This window comes from Cucumis sativus, chromosome 6 (genome assembly GCF_000004075.3).
Source record: "Cucumis sativus cultivar 9930 chromosome 6, Cucumber_9930_V3, whole genome shotgun sequence".
NCBI classification, from domain to species: domain Eukaryota; kingdom Viridiplantae; phylum Streptophyta; class Magnoliopsida; order Cucurbitales; family Cucurbitaceae; genus Cucumis; species Cucumis sativus.
The window spans coordinates 13,317,407-13,323,942 of NC_026660.2; the positions used below are offsets into that span (position 1 = coordinate 13,317,407).

Here is a 6,536-nt window from a genome sequence, read left to right on the forward strand (position 1 = left end):
TTTCTTCTCATTACAACTCACTCTTAGCCTTATAATTTCTATAATTGTTTAAATCTAATACCATTCTAACATTGCTTAATTTTATGTTGGAGTATTGTTACTATTTTGTAACGTCAGGAAAGACTCAAAGATGTGCATGTAATGGGATAAAAAAAAAACAAAGACGTAATGTCAATTTTGTAAAATCAAGTCCGATAATGTTTTTAGTTTTTTTTTTTTTAATTTGTAACACATAATTACAACCATTGAATTTTGTATGTAAGAGAGTAAAAAAATGATATACAATATATTGAATTTTGTATGTAAGAGAGTAAAAAAATGATATACAATATATTGTCAATTGTGAAGTCAAGTCCAATAAGACCTTGAATTTTGTAACTTGATATTTTAATTTGTTATCCACGATTATATTTATCCATTTTTCAAAGAAAAAAAACACAAATTTATCTTTAAAAGTGGTCAAGAGAAGAATCTTTTTTTAAAACTATTTTACCCATTCGTTAAAATCTTAAACCTTACCTATATTATTTGGGTTTATACCTAAATTATTCTTATTAATTAAGTTTTTTGTATGGGTTGATAATTAGAAATAATAAAAAAAAAAACCCACCACCGGCGTACTTCTAGAAAAAGAACAATGGGATATTGAGTAAAATTTAATTTTAGATCTTTTGTATTAGATGCTTGTATTTTTCTTTTATTTAACCAATGTTAGACTTTAGTTGTATTTGTAATGGTAATCCAATGAACCAAAATACATTAAAGAAAAATAGGAAAAAAAAAAAAAAAGCTAAAGACGATGGAATTTGTGGTAGAATTTAATTTTAGAAGTTGATAAAAAGTTTGCATAGGAACAAACTTAAAAAAGTTTCCTCCATTTTATTATGATGATCAGTAGGGAGCAAGAGAGACATTGATTTAAAAGTTATTTAAAAAAAAAAACCATGTTTGTTCCAAATTCAAGCATGGTGTTCGGGGTCAGGTCCACCGGGGACGATCCTCTCAGAGCCGACGAGAGATCGTTGGGTCCGGTGGTGGATGTTGTGGAGGTGAAAGGCCAACAATTTATGAAGAAGAAGTTGGTTTGTTTGCGGTGGAATTACTTGTGCTGCAATGACATGGTTGTTTGGCAGAACTCTGGCCTGAGTGGAGTTATGGATAAGGAAGAAGAAAGCACAGAAGAAAAGCAGGAACAACATGGTTGAAATGCCAGGAGCTTTAGCCATTTATGCACAAGTTGCACGTTGAAGAAGATGAAAGTGCAAGAAGAAAAAGTAGAAGAAAGAAGGTGGTTGTGAAATGTTTTGGTGACTCTGATACATCCTGTATTATTCCTAGATATTTATAGGAATCTTCAGGTTCATATATCACTGATTATATTTTTATCCATCCAAAAAATGGTTTTAACTTTTCCTTTCTTCAAAGTTCCATGTCAAATTGGGGAAGAAAATATTCATTAATATATTTTAATAAAATCCATACAGTATACGGTCTAGAAAAAGCCGTTTCGTGTGATGCAATGCCAAAAAGTGTCTGTATCACTACAAGAAATTTCATTTTTAGTGGCACACCAAAAACGTCATTAAAATGCAAAAAAACATCGCTAAAAGTATTAGCAACACAAAGCCGTTCGTCATTAGGATTGTTATTGTATTCGCGTAGCTAAAAGTTTTAGCGACGCAACATTACCTGCCGCAAAAGAGATACTTTTAGTGATGTTTTCGCGTTACTAAAATCTTACTTTTAGTAACATATGTTTTTGTTGTAAAGGTGATGTTTTAGTGACAAATAATAATATTGTTGCTAAAAGTTAATTTGGAACTGTTACAAACATCTTTTGCGACATATTGAAGTGCACCACTAAAAGTTTATGCAGTTTTTTTTAAACATCAATTTATTATAGCCCGACACTGTAATAAATTGGATATTATTTTTTATATAAACCTGTTATAAAATGTCAAATATAATTATATTGCATCCATGATCAACTCAAACAACACATAAGCAATAATTTAAGCCTTCCGTCAATTAAGCTATTTATGTTTCTTGAATCAACCTAAACTTTAAGTAAACAAACTAACAAATTGCATATATATCCTAAACATAAGTATAATTGGTCATTACAATTCTAGTTCAAGAAATACAAACTTAATTAAAGAAGCTTGAAACTCAATGACCTTGTAGAACTTGGCTTCAAGTACAAACTTGGATTCCACAACCTAAACCAAAATACAACCATGTCAAGTTAAAAATAAGCAATTAATTAGAGCAAACTTAGAACAAATAAGTATTCATCTTGTAGCATACTAAATCACTAGCAGACCCATTAAATCATAATTAATCAATCAAGAAACAAATGATAGAGTTACCTTAGTTAAAAGAACTCTCAGATAACTCCAAACTCAAAGTCTCATCGATTGATATCTTCAACTCTTTAAAATCTACAAACAAAATGAGAATAGCATTAAAATTAAGAACTTTAACTTTAAAGTCTAAGATCATGTTCTTCGAATAAAAGCAAGGCAACAGAGATTCTTAGCATCTATAAAATGTCATAAAACATGCATCTTTAACAATAGATATATAGATATACATATTTTATATCAAAACCATTATTAACCAAAATATATCAAGCTCAAATTACATGTAAGTTCATTCTTTAGAAGATTGCACTTCAAAATCTCATCTACAATCAACAACTAACACTAAAATCCCCATAGCCAATTTGCTTTTAATACATACATAAAAGAGTAAGAAACAGAATTGTAGTCTATGCATAACAGTCTAAACCTACTTACAAGTTTCCAGATCTTAAGATTTTTGATTTTCTAGCAATAAAAAAAAAAGTCAAACCATTTGTTTTCAGGATTTGGAGAGCATCAAACAATAAAAAAAATATTAAACATAATCAAATAACTCCCAACTAAATCAGCAAATTAGCACTAGTAGAAAAGTGGTCTACGACGACAGTTATTTACTGTCGTAAACGAAATTCGCGACAATTATTTTCAGTCATAGAAGCGGGGTCATGGAAAGTCCTTCGATGACAGTTTTTAAAAACTGTCGCAATAAATTATTTTATGACATGAAATAAATGTCGTTAATAAAATTCAACGACGTCAAATAACTGTCATATTTTATTTTATGACAACAAATAACTATCATCATTTGTGTATTAACGACAGTTAAATAAATGTCGCGAATTCATTTATTGTGACATTTTTTAATTGTCATGAATATGTTAATCGCGACAGTTTTTTTGTATAAAAATGTCATTGTTTTGCTATTGACGACATTTTTTTCCTGTCACATATAGGGCAATCGTGACAATTTATTTTATTAAACAACTGTCATCATTTTCGGATTGACAACAATTAATAACTGTCACAAATTCATTTATTACATCATTTATTTTATGTTGCAAATTTCTCAATTTACTACAGTTTTTTCCTGTTCTCCTTGCCGCTCCACCATTACACGAACCATTTGAATGACAACAATGTAGCTGAGAATGAAAATTTTGAATTTATAATATTGACACCCATATAGAAAAAAGTAGCCAACACTTTAATATATATACGATATAATACAATTTATAATATTCGTACATTTCCAATCAAGTGTCAACAATTTACAAGTACAAAATCCCAACCCTTAATCAAAAAATATTTTAAATAGCATTAGAATACATCTAACAAGATTTTTTGCAGAAGCATAAACGACCAACCGAGAATGTTCGTCTCTGAAAATGTTCTTTGAAAGAAAACTCATGAAGTTGTCGACTCCGGTTGAACCTACAAAGACAACATGAATATAAGCATCCATAACACATACATTTGTGAACCAACATTACCACAACAAAGAAGAAAATGGAGGACTACCATGTAGTAATTGAATGTAAAAGAAACATTATATATATTATGAATCTTGTTTCTAATCAAGAACTTATTTCCTAACCATGTACTTGATGAGCGTTTGTAGAATTTAATATCAACAACCAAAATCTATAAACTAATTCAAGATAGAGCGAGCTTATGTTGTAAAAGAACACCTTAGAATAAATATAATAGAGGAACGTATGAATTTCAGCACACATGACAAAGTAAACTTTTTGAAGGTAGGAATCCTATATAAAATTCCCTAAACCTTGGAGTCGTCTCCCAATTTCTTTTTTAAGTTTCCGAAGCCAAAACAATGCAGTTTAAAATGTTTGAAGAGAATTATTGGTGACGTAAACGAATAAATATAAGTGATATAAGCATTTTTAGGGATATAAGCATTTAAGAATACCTCCATCTCCATTTTTTATGAAGTTAATCTTGCCACAACAACTGCAGCAGCCTCTTGATCAAATCCTTGCACCAATTCCTGAAATCAATGCCTCAAATATTTAGCTTTTCCCCAACATCGAGATAGAGAAAGAGAACCAAACAGAGAATTCATCTGTTTGTATTGGCTTCTCATTATTCATGGAGACAAAAAGAGACAAATACAGAGAGTTCAAGTGTGTGTGTATGTGTGCATAAAGCACTAGATAGGGTTGAGGTTTAGGGCACATCAAACCAATATATATACAACCACTCTTGAATATTTTTCATGAATAGAAATGATGGTGTTCATTTGTATGTGCAAAATGTCAACCATGAAATATATAATCCTGTTCTCACAAGTAATTCCCACAAACTATTTTTTCCTAGTTACTTGAGTTGAGGTTTCTTCAGACATGTACACGATGGAAGAAGTGAGATGAGATCGAAGCTTAGCATGACAAGCAGATAAGCGAGAAGTGAGATGAGATCGAAGCTTCAAGTATAAGAATGCAAAGCACTCTCTCACCCTGTTTCTTGCAATAAAACTCTCAAAATTAAATATAGTAACAAACATTAGCTATTCTTTGGTTAACTCTTCTCCGATGAAATTTAGTTTATTATCCCATTGTAAATACTAGCTCTGAGAATCTGTACATACTCTACTCTTAAGTTAAAACTTATTACATTGAAAAATGTGAGACCGACCAAAGAAGAAGTTTCCTCCTCCCTAGGCTTACTGCACTGTTGTCCATGGTAAGAAAGGTACTTCAAAAAGAAAATGTCCAAGGTATGCAAATTTCATCAATGAAAAGTTCACAATGTTTAAAGTAGAGCAAAATGACCATTTGTAGTCCTTAAAGTTGGGTCGTTCCTAGTCCTTACAACAAAAACACTACGACAATACATGTATGACAATTTGTAGTCCTTAAAGTTGAACAATTTGACATATCCTTGAGGGACCAAAGAAACGTAGTTAGAAAAACTTAATAAGAATGAGAATAAATACAAGTAAGGAGGGTGGTATTGTCCCAAATTTCCACAACTCTTCTCAAACCTTCAAAATTCTATGGAAACTCATCAATAAACAATAGAGCTTTAGGTAAACTTTTGAAATTGGAAACTTACCATGGCTCTATTCGGTGCAAGTCCACATACTTTACTTTTTTTTACCTTTGAGTTAAACAAACAATAGAGCTTTAGGTAGACTTTTGAAATTGGAAACTCATCAACCTAGCCATATAATTAAAGATCAAATTTGCTTTAACAAAATGTAATGGGAAAATGCATAGACAAACAAAAAGACCCTACACACCATCAAAGTTTAAAATCTCACATTTCATTTTTCATTCTCTTTTTCTCAAAGCTTCAGCCCATAGCCATGACATCTCCCTTGGCCTTGATTTCCTAATTTGAACGAACAAAAATCAATCAAAAATCAACCAAATGCTTCATTGAGGCATTTCATCAAACACATTGTAAACTACCAAAATGTTTCATTACATAACCAACCAAAAAGAAAAAATGTCGATTCAAATTAGAAAAATGATTGTAAACAACAATATTGAATATGATGGTAGACAAAACAAACACATATCTCATATAAAAGCAAAACCATGATGGATGTTTTTCATAAAAAGAACCATCAATATATCACATTGTGGGTAAAATGAAAACATTTGAAGTTAATATACTGTATAAATACAAACAATAGAAATAATTGTTGAGATTCACCAGTGAGTTCAGCGGTGCAAGGGGTGTTGAGTGGTTGCGTCGGCTGAAGGAGAGAAAGAGAGGGATTTCACGCGTTGTTGACCAAAAGTCTAGTCTTTTCCGACGTGTGTGAGAGAGGGAGAGAGATGGATAGCAGAAGGGAGGAAAAATCAAAGAGGGGCGACGTGTGGATCTTCCACAAAGAAGAAGAAGAAGAGAAGAAGAAGAAGAGGAGGAGGAGGAGGTAGAGAAAGAGTTTTGGAAATGTTTTATTTTAATAAATAAATTATTTAATATTTTTAGAATTAGGAAAAAATCTGATTTTAATAAATTTTTTATTTAAAATAAATTTTATTTTAATAAATTAAATAAAATATTTTTTTGTATCTTTTATGACACCAAATAACTGTCGCAGAAAGTAAAATCCAAAAAATTCCGTCTTTTCCCACCAAAAACGCGATTTTTTAGCTTTTGTGACAATTTTTTCTTTTCTCCTTTCAATTTGGGATGTATACA

At 30.8% G+C, this 6,536-nt stretch overlaps 1 long non-coding RNA gene across 1 annotated transcript; it reads right to left on the bottom strand.

The window, feature by feature from the left end:
• Positions 1–3,743: 3,743 nt before the first annotated feature.
• LOC116404598 lies at positions 3,744–5,732 on the bottom strand. Its single transcript, XR_004217541.1, has 4 exons — positions 5,644–5,732; positions 5,436–5,540; positions 4,291–4,368; positions 3,744–3,794 (listed from the first exon to the last, which is right to left on the bottom strand). It is a non-coding gene; the product is annotated as an uncharacterized LOC116404598 (long non-coding RNA).
• Between the last annotated feature and the right edge of the window lie 804 nt (positions 5,733–6,536).